Below are 17360 nucleotides of genomic sequence, written 5' to 3' on the forward strand. Positions count from 1 at the left end.
CCAAACTCCATGCTCCTTCAAAGAAATTAGAAATCTAAAAAATTACACACGCTCGCACATACACAAGTTTTCCAAATTTCCTATGCAAATTTAGAAAATTAAAAAATAAGTTAAATACAAGAAACAAAATTGCTTACACAAACAACAAGTGTCATAAAATTTAAAAAGAATTTGTAATATTTATTCAAACTATAACGAACTTAATAATAAATATTTCTAAGGGTATGAGGAACGAAGAGTTGCACAAGAAATTCAAAGAAAAGGAAGACTCATGAGAAGAACAAAAGTGTTAGAGAAAAGAAAACAAAGATATACAAATGATGTTAACATATATCTATTCATAAGTGAGATTGTTATTTAATAAATTAATCAAGGTCACAAACATGTCGCAAGCAATAATTTATCGCTTAATGTTCATTATATATTATATGTCTGTTAAAGTCTTTGTATAATACAAATTATTGGGTTGACTAATAAAGAAAAAAAGATCAAAATATTTATCGTCTATAACTTTTTTGAAGAACCGTTCATTAAAAATGTTTCTTTAGGTAAGATATGAAATTAAGACTTCGATCCAAACAAGTAATCTTTTAATAATTTAAAATATTTATATAATATAGTATTTATTTAAGGATTTCTAATCCGATGTAGATGAACTGTTACTTAAATAAATTTTTTACTTGGTATATCTCTAATTAAGGCAAGTCGTTACTAATCTTATTTAAAATGTCACAACATTAAAAATTATAGAGCACTTTTTGAAATGTTTGAAAAGTGTTAGCTCGAAAAAAAAGTTTACTAAAAGAAAGAAGACTCACATAATTAATAATTTTAATGCACTGATTAATTTGAAAAAGCACATGTGTAAAAATAGTATGTAACATGAGAATCCATCAAAATAGCCTAAAAAACATTTAGAAGGAAATAGCTAATTTAATGCAATGATAATTAATAACGATGATGAGGAATATATATTATATGATCTTATAAATAAATAAAGTTTTCAAATTTGACATTAATTTTTGGAAATTTTTATTTATAAGTATAAAAAATTAAGATTAAGGTTTTTCAAGGTCGAAGAAATTTTGAGGTTGTTCGGAATTATTGATGTTTCTTGTTTCTCATTTTTATTTTTATATAGTGAATAAATAGGTTATGAAAGTGTTTAGAAGTGCGTTCGATTGATTCAATATCAATGAACCTAGAAAAGATGATTGAAGGTTGGAACGAATGTATAACAAAAATTCTTAGAATTCCTTGGAGATTATTGATTGGTGCTAACTAACTATAGTGCAAAGTCGTATTTCTTTGGTTACAAAAGATTTATCGATCCCAAGGGGTACAGATCCATAATAGACATATAGAAATTATTATACGTCAAATAACATCAAAAGTGTTGGTCTTAGAAGATGAAATGTCTTTAAAATTTTTTTTTTCCGATTTTCAGTTACTTTTTAAAAAATTAAAAATGAAAATTTTATGATTTTTAATTGTTTTGACAAGTTTTTACTAGATTAATATAATATCTATAATCAATTTTTATGTCCTGAATCATTCATTTCATACATAATTGTTAATTAAATTTTAAAATATAGTGGCCATATAAATTTAAAATATAATTTAAAATTTTCATATATTTTCAAAATAATAATAAAAATTATAAAAGCCATTAAATTTTTTTAAACTATAGTTGTCATGTACAATAATTTTGTTCTTGTAAAGTGAATTTTAAAATATAATAATTAAATAAAATAATTATAATAATTTTTATTTTCATTATAATATTTAAAATTTGTATTATTTTGTACTTTTACTATTTTAATAATATTTTTAACTATTATTTAATTCAATGGCAAAAATTAATCAAACTTTTGATCTTCTTTTAGTTTTAGAAATATTAACCAATCGTATTGTCAATTTTCAATTATAAGTTTTTGTTTATAAATTTCATTTTCATTTTTACTTTTATTTTCATAATTTTTGGAAGTGATACCAAACAACTCATATGTCTTCATTTATGGTCCGTCTGGATTAAGAATTTTACTTGAGGAAAAGAAAATAAGGAGGAAACTCATTTTTTATTATATTTTCCTTTTATATTAAATTTTATTAAAAATAAAAGTTTGCTTTTATATGATTAAAAATTGAGAAAAACTGCCCCCACAGGCATGAAGCGGTGGAAAGATATCAGTACGTAAGAATGAACATCGGAAGTTCAATTTCAGGTAGATATACTTACGAAACTAGTGGTACTTGTAGATGATGAGAATTTATTCTGTGAGCCAGTGGGGACCGTGGATGGTGATAGTTCGCTTTGTGAGCCAGCAGGGACCGTGGATGGTAAGAGTTCTTTGTGAGCTAGTGGGAACCGTGGATGGTAATAGAGATGTGTCCCGGGGATCGGGTTGGTCGAACGTCCAACTGATGCACGGAAGTCGTGTTCGCATTCCGGATTTTACCTGATTAGCGAGACTTAGGGGAAGGACGCTGATTCGTAGGTTTGGTGCTGTCCAGGGGGTCTGAAGGGTTTGTTGGTGCCTGTAGTTCCTATACAATAAAGAAGAAGAAGAAGAGAAAAATCAAAATATTGCTCATTAATTTGGTACATATTTTCATTGTCTTTTATAGTTTTCTCAATAATCAAATATGAAAACGTAAAAGCCTTAGTATTTTATTTTTTCTAATATTTTTTGAGTTTCAAACGTAACCTTAAGGTATAAGCTATATTGTTGATGCTGAAAATCGAACTCATCTCTATATCTACAAATTGTGGTGATTGGCAACAAAGGCAAACAAATTAACAACCACATAATTGACAATGCTAAAATATCAATTAGCATTATTAACATCAATCAATCATCTCAAAAAAAGTGGCAAATATGCTTCGTCAACATCCTTTTCAAATTTGGGAATTAATCTAACACAAGTTGAAATAAAGATGAGTCAGGCAGTGACCTTGAGAGTTTTTCGAACGCTCATGTCAATTCAAAGCCCAGCCGGAAAGACTTTATAAGATTAGAAAGTCCATTGAAGTGATGTAATCATATAGGATTATAGGAACGTATCACGCGCTAATAGTAAACGGTATTAAACAATTCCAATCTCGGACTGGGTACAACCAGTTCACGCAACCAAACAACACCTTTCAATTTCTTCCGGGTTGCATTAGATTCCCAAACTTGCGTTCGGGTGCTTCCTTTTCCCTCCATGGAGAAGCAGAAGCAGAAGAGCGGCATTATTAGTTAGCGCTCTCTCTCTCTCTCTCTCTCTCTCTCTCTGCGCTGTTTAATTTGGTCTCCGTTTTCTTCTTCCTGGTTCCTCCGCATACCTTTGCATATTTGCATTTTTTTGGAAATTTTTCGTAAAGGCCACCTACTTAGCGTGCCAAACTACTCAGCTTTTTCGTAATGTTTTCTAGCGTGTTGATTACTTTTATCTATGCGCCTTAGTGTTGTCCTGGATTGGATCCAGTTGCGATTTTGCTTGAATTGTTAATGGAATTTAACTGAGACGGGCATATTAGTTATGAAATAAATGGGAATTGCAGTGAACTGAAATAGCTTTTCAATTTCACGCCTTTATTTGAACTTTGTTGATTGCAAAATTGTACCTCAATCTTTCATAGATTGTAACGATCGCCTGCAACCAAGAGCAAAAGGAAAGCTCGAGGGACCCTGGATGACTTCCGTAGGAGAAAACACTCAAGTCAAGGATGAAAGGAGTAAAAACAAAATAGTAATAGTATTAAAGAGATCAATCATCCTTTTTTGCCTCTCATAAGAGTCTCCTTTATAGGAGAGACACCCTTTTTGGTGTTCAATGTTGAGTGTCTTTAACTCGTGAGTTATAAGGTCTTAAAGGGTCACGCCCTTTAATTTTTTCTCCTTTATTTATGAATTACAATTCCTTCATTTCCCTTGATTGTCTTAGGATACAACTTTTGTGTCAAGGTGCCTTTTTGTCTCTGTGGTTGTAGATATTATTTTATCCTCCATCACTTGTCCGTCACTCTGAAGCTCTGAAAACCATCTTTAAGCGTTGATTACTTATTTTTCACATTATTTTTTGCTCGTCTATTGCTTGTGAGGAAATACCCATATTTTGATTATCAATAGAGCTCATATGTTATTCATACACGGAGTTCATTTGCCAATCTATGAGCATGCCTTATATGTCAATTTATAGGACTTGTCTATGAATCTACAAGAGGGGCTCATTGACAATCTATAAGCACGACTCCTTTGTCAATCTATGTGCAAGGCTTATTTTTCAAATCCAAGTAGAGTTGAATTGTCAACCATGAGTAGAGTTTATCTGTCAATTTATGAGTAGATCTCATCTATTGCTCATCTGTCAATTTATGGGTAGAACTCATTTTTCAGTTTATGAGTAGGACTTAATTTTTGCATTCAAGTAAGAGCTTGGTTCTTTCGTCCGAGCCAAAGCTTGGGCTGTTTGCCCTGGCCATTCTACCGCGTGGGCTTATTTGACCTTTTTCTTTTGGCCACCACTAGTTTTCTTCGAGTGAGCCTATTTGGCTTTTTGTAATCAGCCATTATAGCAAGTGGGTCTATTTTTTGGCTTTTCGTTCCTGCCATTATGTCAACTTATTTGGCTTTTTCTACATAATTATTCTGTCAAGTGAGCCTATTTGGCTTTTCATTATTGGCCATTCTGCTAGTTTCTTCAAGTGAGCCTATTTGACTTTTTGTATTCGACCATTCTACCAAATGAGCTTATTTTGCTTGTTGGGCTAGTCGTACAACCTTTTTAGGCTAATTTTTTGAAATATATTTTCGTGCATGCAGATGTCATTAAAAAGAGAATGCCTTGTCGCATTATAATAATGCTACTTGATGTGCATTTTAACTTTTTTGTATTCTCTTGTAGATCTCACCGTACTCTCACATCTATCCAATTTTTTTGTATCATGTTAAAATGAAAATATCCTATGATTGACCCATCTTGAAATTAATAGGAATAGAATTTACATGGAGGAGAAAGGGCATCTCCCAAAAAATCTGGAACAAACCCAAAAAAACTAAAACATCAAAAGACAGAAATCAATCCTACCAATTCTTCCAATCCCTATTTAAGTCTTGAAAGCTAGCTTCTTTGAAAAAACCAAACCCGATACACCATAAAGAAGTTAAGAATTGAATCTTTTGCCACACCAAATATGAATTCAACTTCTTCCTAGAAAAAAATCCACGCATTACATTCCAACCAAAGACCCAATAAAACTGCTTACTTGCTGCACTCCCATAGAGCTGCCCTATCCTTCCTTCTTCTAAAGCCTGAAAAAGAAGTGATTAACAAGTCTTCCACTAAATAGGGGCATACCCAAATGTCTTCCATGAAATTGAACAATTTATTCCAAATCGTCCATGCAAAATCGCAATGCAAAAAGAGGTGAGAGGCTGTTTTGAAATTCCTAAAACAGAGCATGTAAACATCTAGAGAGAGAGCCTTCAAAGATCTCCTTATCTACAGCAAGTTATTGGTAAATTTTGTTAAGCACAACAAACCAAGTAAACACTTTAATTTTTTGGGGAACTTTAACCTTCCAAATAGCTAAATAAAGGGGACATGGATAATTTGAATTAGTCAAAAACTCAAAGAATGATTTACAACGAAACACCCCCAGGCCCCAAATGACCCAGTCGCAAAGAATGAACATTCCTTCACAAGGATAATTTGCATTTGTTCAATATGGACAACGATAAAGACAACTCTACCATCTCCCTATCATATAAAGGTCTCTTGAAATGAAAATTCCAAGAGACTAGAAAGCCACTCCCATTATCCAGAAAGAAAGAAATAACATTGTTTGGCTCAGAGCACAATCTAAAAAGACAAGGAAAAGAAGTGGAAAAAGAATTTTTCTCGAGCCATCAGTCTTTTCAAAAACGAATACAAGATCCCCTTTCCACTGCTAAGTTAGTGTTTTGGGGGGGGTGAAAATAGTGTAGATATGGGAAATAGACCTCCACAGACTCCCCAAAGAACATCTCAAGCTAGCATTGTTATCCCATCCATTCTCATCCAACCTAAACTTACTACGAGGAATCATCATATTCTTTGCAACCTAATAAATAAATTAGGGAAAGAATTCAAACTCATTGAACGATTCAAAATACTCAAAAGGCTTATGAAATGATTTTTGCCATCAACTTGACCACACAAGCCAATACTAAAAGATATTATTAAATTATCATAGTAAACTTGATTAGGGTAAAGAACAAAACCCATGAAGCCAAAGATGAGATAATTGGAAATTGGGCAATGAAGACCTCAATTTCAAATAGGAATTGAGGATCTGATACTCTAATGTTACTTTATGCTGATGCCTTACAACAAGCTTAGTGCACACAACCATTCAATGTGCAAATCCTTGCAGTTTGGTTATGCATAGTTTTTGTCCTTAGAGAAGTTTTAGCAAACCCTTGGCGAACACCATTCTAGGATGGACATTTTTGCCTCAAGTAAATTTCACGACAGCCTTACCTTTAAAGGAGGGATAGGGTCCAATAGATCCCTTGGCCTTTTGGTTGGGCCTTTAAGCAAACACCAAATTTGTACGCATTGTGGGAACATGGAAGTAAGAAATGGAGGACATACCTGAGGTCCTTGATCACCACGCTCACTTTAATTGATTACTCTTGCCCAAGACCCAAATGAGAGAAGATTGTATGAATATATGTGTCCTATTTTGATGGAGACTGTAAGTAGAACAATAGGACTGGGCTAGCAAATAAATGCAATGCTTCTACATCTACTCTTCCATACATTGATTGGAAAAATTGAACAAAATGCACTAGTGAACTTTTTCGGCCATGAGTTATTGTAGTCCATGCATTTCCTGCAGAACTGGTGGCCAGCATTGTTGTTGGATACAACCAAGACGGAGAAGTGCCTTGAGTGGTGAGAGGCCGAGCTTAGCTGTCATGGAGCTCTTGGTCCTGCTTATGGGGTGATTTCCAAAGATTTCTCTGATCACCAAAGTCAAGTCCTAAGTGGGGTCATCTTGGTGCTGATTTTTGTTCTTGTTTAGGAATTGAAGCCGACCGTGGCCTTTTACCTATTATTTTTTTTCCCCTTTTCCCTTTCTGTTTTTTTGTTAGTCTCTTCAGGCCTTGGAGCTGAGGCACTCCCTGGTTTGGGGATGATCAAGTTTCCCACCACTTCATCTCTTTCTCTGGATTGTTGGATGGGGGCCGATCAAGGTGCCGCCCACCTCTCCCCCCCACCCCTTCCCCTTTTTTCTCCAGCTACAAGGATTGTCTTGTGGAAATAGACTTCCTGTATTTGGCATGCCAATCTACTTTGATGCTAAAATTTGTAGGGCCAATCTATGACCTTGATGTAAAGAGAACAAAACAAGCTTGGAAGAAGTAAAGACATAATAGCAATAGTTTTCAAAGAGATCAATAGTCTTCGTTTACCTTACCAAAGAGTTCCTTTTTATAGACGAGACACTTTTTTTATATTCAATATTGTGTGCCTCTAATTTGTAAGGAGTGATAAGGTCTTAAAGAGTCATGCTCCTTTATTTTCCCTCTTTTATTTAGGATTTATGATCCCTTCATTTTCCTTATTTGATTGTCTCAGGTTACACCTTCAGGTGCCTTTTGTCTTCCTGGATGTAGACATTATTTTATTCTCCATCAAACCTAAAAAAAAATTAGTAAAAATTTACTCTTTGGTTAGAATTTCATGTTAACTTGAAATGTTGCTTATGAATTGATAAAGGGCGGATTGCATAGAGAGCGTACTTATGGTGAGTTTGATCCCCCTTTGCTGAACTTCTCCTTTTTTAAAAGTAAATGCTGGATATAACAAGTTTGGCAAACAAAAATTTCAACTTCTAAAACATCAAGCTCTTAGCTTTTTTGAGAAACTTCTAAAATTTATAGTTTTGAAGATTCTAAAAGCTAAAAGCTAGTTTTTTTTTTCCCAAAAATTATTTTACTCCATGAGTGTCCTTAGTTTTTGCCCAAATATTCTAAAATTATCTAACATATTAATTAAATTTTCTAAAAATACAGATCCATAGTAGTCATTTTAAGCATTGGCAGGCACTTCACAACTTTTTTGCCAAACACTTAGAATTAAAAATTTCTTTCTAATAGTACTTATCAAATTCAACACTTCATTTCAGTTTAGTACTTTTCATAAGTGGTTCCAAATAATCCCTAAGTCGAGGTCAAGGAAGCTTTGATATTGTGATCAAGGAACCCCTCAACCTAAAATTTTACGCCATAAGTTGGACTCCAAGAATGAGTTTTATTATAGATTGGTATCACAAGTAATAGACTTCCAAAGATCCATTTGTTTCTAGATTCCTTGATGTAGAGCACATTTAATCCCCAATCTCCTAGCAAGCGATCGTTGAATGTGGCATAATGAAATTATATTTTTGCATCCATCTTGTTCTTTCATTTTATCATCCATATTATCATTATGTGGTACTATTGTAAGCCTGACAAGCTAAGAACTTGAATATTAGAGTTTTCCTTCTGTTGATAGAATGCCTCTGGCCTAAATGTAAGCCATTGATTGATATCATCAACACTATAGGTTATGCAAACTGTCAATTAAGGAGTTCTATGTGTGCCCTGTCACTTCCTATTCACCAATGCTTCTCTCATTGTGCTTTTAAGATTTACTTAATTCAGGCCTTTTTACCTTTCTTATCTTGGCATCTGATGCATACTAAAGAGATATTTTACAAGTCATTCTTTCCTAAAATATTCCACCTGATAAGAACACTCAAGGCATCAATTTACTTACAACTTTGCATAATCTGATGCAAATATCACACCTCTAAAGATTTCTTTCTCCAATGTAGGATGCGGTCATTTGAATAACTCAGATTATTGGTGGTTTTATGTTGAATCTCTCCTGATCTGCCAGGCTTTGATGCAATGGCAATGGTAACTGTAGCCTTTTATGCAAATTTTGCTCTTTTCATTTGCTGAGCTGAATGGTTTCTATGGGCAGATTTATGACCCATAACAAAGTTCACAATGCTTCTTTCAACTATCGGAACTGATGGATAAGTAAGTTGTTCTATAGTCAACACAATGATATTTGGTGGATGGCCAATGGTGCAACTGGAGTCACAATGGTTGGGTCTCTTTCAGAGCAGACTGAACACCTATTTGAAAGTTGTATTCATCCTGTTGGGGTTGCTGAAAGTTATGAGATGGCTTCTTTTTGAGTTGGCACTGCAAACATACAACCTTCAGTTTGGACGTGCTTGACTACTTTGTCCCAAAGATGTAAGGTCTCATCTCTCTCTCTCTCTCTCTCACACACAAACACACACACACACACACACACACACACACACACATGCTTGACCATTAGTACATTACCACACTTCTTGGTTACCTAATGTTCCAAAGGGCTAATGAACGTAGCTGCAGTTACTGCTAGAAGCTTTTGTTATAGATCTTTGTTGTTTGAATAAAAACAATTTACAGCAAGAAAACTTTTGCAGCATTTAAAAATTACTAGTTGTATAATTCTGCATTTAAAATTTTTAATGTTACTTATTGTGCAACATATTTTTCATCTGTATAATTCGAAGTGAATTTCTTCCTCTTGCTCATCCCCATCCCAACTCAAAAAAAGAGCTGGGTGATGGATTTAAGAATGAGATTTCAATGATTTTTTCCTATTTTACTGTGATTATAATCATTTCTGTGTCATTTACAAGTGTAAATTCATGCAAGTAGTCTAGCTGAAATAGCTGTTAAAGCGATTCTGGCTGTTGTGGGTTGAGAGGGTGATGTAAATCTAGATTTGATTGGGAAGGAAAAAGTAGTTTGAAAGCTGGAGGACAATGAACTAATGAATGGAATAATTTTTGACTAGGATATGAGCTATCCCCAAATTCTGAAGAAATAAAATATGCAAAATTGTAGTATTGATGTACCTCTCTAAGCCACCCAAGCCCATGAATAAGCATAAACTTGATATTGACACTAGAAAAATGTTTCACATGATAGGCGAACAAGAGCAGAAATACTACGATGAATGTTCAAAAATGCTAAGCAAGAAGTGTGCAATTTATATTTGACATGCAGTTCTTTCATTTTTATCATAATTTTTTTTCAAGTAATTTTCCCTCCTTTTTATAATCTAAATGATTGAGAATGTCAAATTCATTTTTTCCCCTCCCATTATTAAATTAATAATTGTACAGGGATTCTCATTAGCAATTTTAGTAAACTTGCTTATGATAAATCTTAAAAATTGATATCATTGAGATTGTCTATTATGCATTTGGAATACGTATGGTGGAGTGCTAAATCAAGAGGGTCACCCTTTAGCCTGCTTTAGTGAGAAATTCAATTATGTGAATTTAAAATATTCCACATATGCCAAAGAGTTATATGTTTTCTGGTATAAGCACTTAGGCATTGGTGGTATAATCATGGCTATCAAAATCCTTGTTTGGATCTTGTGATCCTACATCCTACGATCCAGACTTGCCTAATCGATCGGGATCCTAAAGTAGGATCCCAATAGGATACTATATGGATCCTTAGGATTGTGATCCTGCTTGTGCAATGGAATATGGATTTTTTCTAATTTGGATTTTAAAGAAAAGGCCCAATATATATCTTTATTGTCCCAAACACTTTACTTTTGCAATAGACACAATTTGATTTGGTTGGCCCAAATGCATGAAAATTAGGGCAAAGTGATGAGCATGTCCTGGGATTTGTTCAATCCAAGTCAAGTGAACAGCTGAGCATCTCTTGAAAGTTCTCATCCCTTGTTAATGAAAGATCTTTGAGAGCTTTAGAGTTCTTGATGGGCAAATCCCCAATTGTCTATCAGTAGGTTGGCACTACTTTTTCTAGCAACAGTAGAGGTCGATTGAGAGCTTTGAGATCAGTAGAGAGCTTCAACAAATAGAGAGTTGTACAGTCAGGTTGAGAGCTTAAAGTTGCAGGCTTGTAACAGTTATGCATTACCTTTGTTGTTTTTTTACTTTCTTCCTTTTGCCTATCTTCTCCCCCCCCCCCCCCCCCCCCCAAAAAGCATAGAGCATATAGCTTTTATTTTTTTCTCTTTCTTTTTTGACTAACAAAAAGTTCTTCTTCCTTCAACAAAAAGCTTTCAGATTTTTTTAGGGTCAAAATTGTTGAAGGGAAAACCTACTTGGTGCTAGCCTAGCTAGGAAGCTAGTTACGTTCTTGAAATTTTTAAAAATTTCTTAAACTTACTACCAAGTCTTTAGGCTTATTTTAGTGAGAGTTGTCATAATATGCCAAATACCTAATTTTTTAATTTATTTCACATTGTAAGTAGAATCTTACGATCCATGATTCGATCCAGACCCCTCCAACGATTCTAGGTGGGATCCTGATTCTAACTACCTTGGGTATAATCTACTACTATAAGATTTTGTCATATATTATGATCACCTAACACGGAAGTATCTGCAATCACAAAAGAATCCTAGTGTTAAATAGATTAAATGTTGCCAAGAATACATGTGAGTACTGAGAATAATCTCATTGACACTTTTAGTCGAGTCGTAGCACTTTTACACTATGAGTGTTCACATAGTGGGCTTTCAACATTTGAAGGATGAGTACACTTCTTGTCTTGACTATAGTATCATTTGTTATTTTCAAAAGGTGCTAAATGATAACCAATTAACCATTGACGTCAAAAATCAACCCTTTGGTCCTCACATCCATAGCTTGCTAGTAATCACCTACAACCAAGGGAAAAGAGATCTTGAGAGGGACCCTCAGTGCCCTCCAATGCTGACTCTGATGCTTAAGTCAGTGTAAGAAATGAGGAATAGGATGAGTAGGCCATATTAAATCTTGCTTATGTAGATATTTCTTAGAGGTAGTGCCTATTGCTTACATACTGCCCATCCCTTTGGCCCCTAAGTTATGGCTCCTTTTATAGGCTTCCCCAAGGGGTTTGTGTGTGTGTGTGTGTGTGTGAGAGAGAGAGAGAGAGAGAGAGAGAGAGAGAGAGAGAGAGAGAGAGAGAGAGCCTAGAATTATTAGCAATCCTCCATCAAACTCCTATTGTTAGAGAACACTCAACCTTGAGTTTTGCAGTGGCACAATAAAGTAATTATTGTAATTCTCCTCAAAGTTCCCAATCCCAATAAAGTAATTATCACACTTTGGAAGATGATTCAAGCTGGGGGTCTGTGTTTGAAACTTTTTACATGATCTGAAAATTTTATGCTCTAAAAAGAACTTGTGTTGAATCGAATTCCCGATTTTAACATTGAATTTTGATGCCTGCCCCTTGGACTCTTCTACAATGTTCCATTGCATTTGCTTGCCCTTCAAGGATGCATAATGTAGTCTATCATCTACACAATCATTGAGCTTACATTCCCACATTGATAATCCATGACAACAATAAATTCAGGGTTATAGGTGTAGTTCATAACAACAATTTCTATGTCATCCTTCGTAGGTTGTTTAGAATGCAGGTTCACTTGCAATTTCTTCTTTTCTGTGATCATATTTCATAAAAACGTCTGGTTTCATATGTTATAGACTGTTTCGAGATTGGAAGCTTATATTGTCCAAAATAAAAACTCTTTCTTCTCTTGACATGAAAGATGATCTCAAGATTCTGATATTAACAAACTTTTCATTCTAAACCAAAGGACAGTTTGAGATTTGCCTTGTTGTCTTCGGTAGTGTTGTTTTCTATCCCACCACTCAGCTGCATAGCCCACAAGCTTATAAGTAAGATACAAATCTTGTCCTTCTTGTTTTCATTGTATTCAAAATAAATATCAAGATAAAACAGCCAAGCGATGAATTCTCTCTTGGAAAAATTTCTGTTGAAACGAACAGGATCTTCAAGACAAAGTATAGATGCCCATGTAAAATTTCTAAAAATCATATCTTGCAAAATATTAAAAATGTTGGCTTCTCGGTTGTAGGTTCTCTACTTTATCAACAATAATCCTGGATGTCTTGCACTCTTGCATAAATTCCAAAAAAGATTCATTTTAAGCTTGACCTTTAGGGACTGATGGTGCTGAAGTTATTTTTTCAAAAATATATGTATCAAACAATCGAAGTTGGACTTGTTCAAACTGACATCAAAATCTAGCATAGTAAAATTAATTTTCTTGCATTAAATCTTAAAATATCATAGTTGGTCTCAATCCAAATGCAGACCCTGAAATTTGCATTAACAATCCAAGGCCCTATAGTATAGGTCAATAATCCTCAATGCCAAGTGAAAATATCTGTTGAGAAAACCAAAATATCATGGCTAAACTCAATTCTCACAATTCTGTATGATGCTGGAGAATCTGGTTTTGTCTCACATGTTGGGATATGAATCCCGCCCAAGATCAAATAACACACACACAAAGAACACACAAGATTTACGTGATTCGGCCAATTTAGCCTACGTACACGGGAGAGGAGTAACTTTACTATTTATATATGTGGGTATATAGTGGTATACAGTGAAGGAAGAGGAGGATTACAACACTCAACTCGCTCACCTTAATACACACTCACAGTGCATTCACACTCTCTATATTCACAATGGAGGAGAAGTACTCCTTTTATAGGAGAAGAGGAGGAGATCATCGTAGTAAGTCTCCTCCAAAAAAAACATCACCATCAGCTTTCCTTCTTTTTTAATGCAGTAGGTGGAAATGGTTGCACCAAACTGCAGCCAAGTATGATCATTATCTGCAGCAAGTCTTTGCCTCCTTTTTATTGCAAGAGGTGGGCCCAACACTAGCTCACCAAGTCTGACCATCATGTGCAGCAAGTTTTGGTCTCCTTTTTATTATATGAGGTGGGCCCAATAACTCCCCCCCCCCCCCCGCGACTTATGCGGAGAGTTCTACCAAACTTGTTGTGGTTTTACGAGCTTCGAGCTTTGACTTGGACGTTGTCTTAGTCATCATGTCTGATGCATTGTCATCGGTATGGATCTTCTCTATTCTTAACTACTTTGACTCCAACGCTTCTCGAATCCAATGATATCGAACATCAATATGCTTCGACTTTGAATGAAAACTTGGATTCTTGCTAAGATGAATAGCGGTAAAGAATATACTTCTTTTGTTTGAGGCCAAGTTCCTCCAGGAACTTTTTCATCCATAGATGCTCTTTGCTTCCTTCAGTGATGACGATGTACTCTTCCTCAATAGTGGACAATGCAACTCATTTTTGTAACTTTGATTGCCATGACACTGCTCCCCCTGAAAATGTCATCAGGTATCCCAAAGTAGACTTTCTGGAGTGAACGTCACCAGCCATATCTGCATCTGTGTAGCCTTCAAACATAGGTTTTCCATGACCAAAACATAAACATAAATGAGAAGTACCTTTGAGATACCTGAGAATCCACTTGACGACTTCCCAATGTTCTTTGCTGGGATTAGAAAGGAATCGACTGACTACTCCAACTGTATGAGCGATATTAGGTCTTGTGCATACCATGGTGTACATCAAGCTACCCACGGCTGAAGAGTAAGGCACTTTCTTCATTTCTTCTTTGTCATTTTCACTTGTAGGATATTGCTTGAAAGTAAGCTTTTAGTGTCCTGCAAGTGGACAACTAACTGGTTTTGTCTTGCTCATGTTAAATCTTTCTAGCATCTTCTCAATATACTTTTCTTGAGATAACCAAAAATTTCTATTTTTCCTATCTCAAAAGATCTTCATTCCAAGAATCTGTTTTGTTGGACCCAAATCCTTCATTGCAAAGGATTTGCTCAATTCTTTCTTCAACTTTTCTATCTTCTTAATATCACGATCAACAATCAACATATCATTCACATAAAACATGAGAATAATGAAGTCATTACTAGAAATCTCTTAATAAAAACACAATGGTCAAATTTGAACCTGTTATACTCGTGCTTCATCATGAAGGAATCAAACTTCTTATACTATTGTCTCGGTGCCTGCTTGAGGCCATACAAACTCTTTTTTAGTTTGTATACTAACTGATCTTTTCCTTTGACCTCGAATCCTTCAGGTTGTTTCACATAGATTTCTTCTTTAAAATCACCATGGAGAAATGCAGATTTACATCGAGTTGCGCAATCTCCAAATTCAGGCTGGCAGCCAATCCGAGAACTTGAATAGCATCTTCACCATGGGTGAGAAAATCTCTTCAAAGTCAATGCCTTTTCTTTGACCAAAACCTTTCACAACTAGTCGTGCTTGTACCTTGGTTGTGAGTTTCCTTCTTCATTTTTCAATCTAAACTCCTATTTGTTGTTGAGTGCTTTCATTCCCTTTGGTAATTCTACCAAATCATAAGTGTGGTTCTCATGTAAGGATTTCATCTCTTCTTGCATGGCCTTCAACCACTCATTCTAGCTCTCCCCCATCAGTTAGCAACACATACTCATCTGGTGAATATCTGCTAAAAGGTTGATGCTCCCTAGTGGATCTTCTTATCTGGGGTTCTGTTGCTGGAGCTTCTTGATCACCTTCAGCTATTGGTTCATCACTCATCAACTTCTCTGTTATCGTTATGCTCTTTTTGTGGCTGTGGTGGTGAATCTGGAGTCAACTCGATTGGATTCCTGAGGACATGCTTTGGATTATTGACCTTCTCACAATTGTCAATAGTTTGATCTTCAAAGAACACCACATCTTCCCTTTGGATGACTTTCCTGTTCTTTGGATTCCATAATCTGTGGTCGAACTCATCAATACCATAACCGATGAAGACATTCTTTTGTCTTTGCATCAAGTTTGGTCCTTTCATTGCGAGGAACATGGACAAAAGCTTTACAATCAAACACCTTTAAGTGTTTATAGGATACATCTTTCCCAGTCCAAATCCTTTTAGGAATGTCACCTCTTATAGGAATTGAAGGAGAAAGGTTGATGAGGTGAACTGCTGTCATTAACGCCTCACCCCAGAAGGATTTTTGCAGTCTTGAATGAGAGAGCATGCAAATAATCTTGTTGCAGATGGTTCTATTCATTCTTTCTATAAAGCCGTTATGTTGAGGAGTCTTGGTAATTGACTTCTCAAGCTTGATACCTTGGACTTTGCAATACTCTTCAAATGGTCAAATGTATTCACCACCATTGTATAAGCGAACACATTTTAGCTTTCTTCCACTTTGTCTTTCAACATTGGTCTGAAACTTCTTGAACATATCTAACACCCGGTCTTTACTTTTCAAAGGATAAGCCCACACTTTTCTAGAGTGGTCATCAATAAATGTAACAAAATACAATGATCCACCAATACTTTTAGTCTTTTATCATTCATAAAACACACATCAGTATGAACCAAATGTAGAATCTGCATTCTCCTAAATGGGGGGTTCTTTCGAAATGTAACTCTATGTTGTTTACTAGCTAAACAATGAGTACAATTCTTCATAGATTTACCTGAGAAATTTGGAAGAAGCTTTTTCGCTGCAAGAATCTAGAGTCCCTTGTCGCTCATGTGGCCAAGTCTGTTGTGCCATAACTTAGTGGTGACTTCATATTCTATAGCATTCACATCTCTTGCATTGAGTTGCTTATCTTGAGTGTAGTATAAGCTAGCATCCTTCTTTCCTTTGGCCACCACCAAATTCCCTTTCTTAAGCTTTCACACTCCATTACCAAAATAGCTTTCATAACCCATGTCATCAAGCTGACCTGTGGAGATTAGGTTAAGGCGAATGTCTGGGACATGTCGAACATCCTAGTAGTAGCTTGCATCCAACATTTGTTTCTATCAACACATCTCCTTTACTAGCAACTTTGCATTTGACTTCATTTTCCATCTTATCAAAACCATAATCAGGACATTTGTAAGATGAGAAGTCCCTTTGTGCTGTTACATGGAATGATGCTGTAGAATCAATCGTCCATGTTGTGTCTTGGCAAGTGAGGTTAACGTGTCCTTCCTCACACACCACGTAAGTTTTACCTTCATCAGAAGTCACAACTGCACTACTTTTGTCCTCTTTCTTGTCTTCGCTAGTTTGTTTTGCCTTCCATTTCCAATAGTCATTCTTTATATGTCCAGGCTTATTACAATAATAGCAGGTGAAGCTACCTCTTGATTTTGATCTGCCTCTAGACTTACTTCTGGACTTGCCTATGTTCTTATTGTCTCCTTGGGAATATCTACTTCTGCCCCTCTCAGTAACCATCGCTTGTCCTTGAGAGTGAGTGGGCAAGCCTTGCTCAGCTCTTCTCTTGCCTTCTCTAGTGATGCTATCCTTCACCATACTCAAGATTACCTTTCCATTTGGTGCTGAATTACTGAAAGCTACCACAAGTGTCTCCCAGCTATTTGGTAATGAACTTATTAGGATCAATGCTTATATTTCATCTGCAATGGTCAACTCCATGCTTGTT

The 17360-nt window shown here is 35.4% G+C and overlaps 1 long non-coding RNA gene across 3 annotated transcripts in view; it reads left to right on the plus strand.

Moving 5' to 3' along the window:
- Positions 1-3104: 3104 nt before the first annotated feature.
- LOC131159701 (uncharacterized) overlaps positions 3105-17360 on the plus strand; it is a 34446-nt gene continuing 20190 nt past the window's right edge. The window contains exons 1-3 of one of the 3 annotated variants that reach the window (XR_009137855.1): positions 3105-3241; positions 8852-8936; positions 9004-9284. This is a non-coding gene — a long non-coding RNA (uncharacterized LOC131159701). Of the gene's footprint in view, positions 3242-8851; positions 9285-17360 lie in introns of all 3 variants that reach the window. The other 2 variants (XR_009137854.1, XR_009137853.1) reach the window with 2 other exon arrangements.

The sequence above is a fragment of the Malania oleifera genome, chromosome 7 (genome assembly GCF_029873635.1).
Source record: "Malania oleifera isolate guangnan ecotype guangnan chromosome 7, ASM2987363v1, whole genome shotgun sequence".
NCBI classification, from domain to species: domain Eukaryota; kingdom Viridiplantae; phylum Streptophyta; class Magnoliopsida; order Santalales; family Ximeniaceae; genus Malania; species Malania oleifera.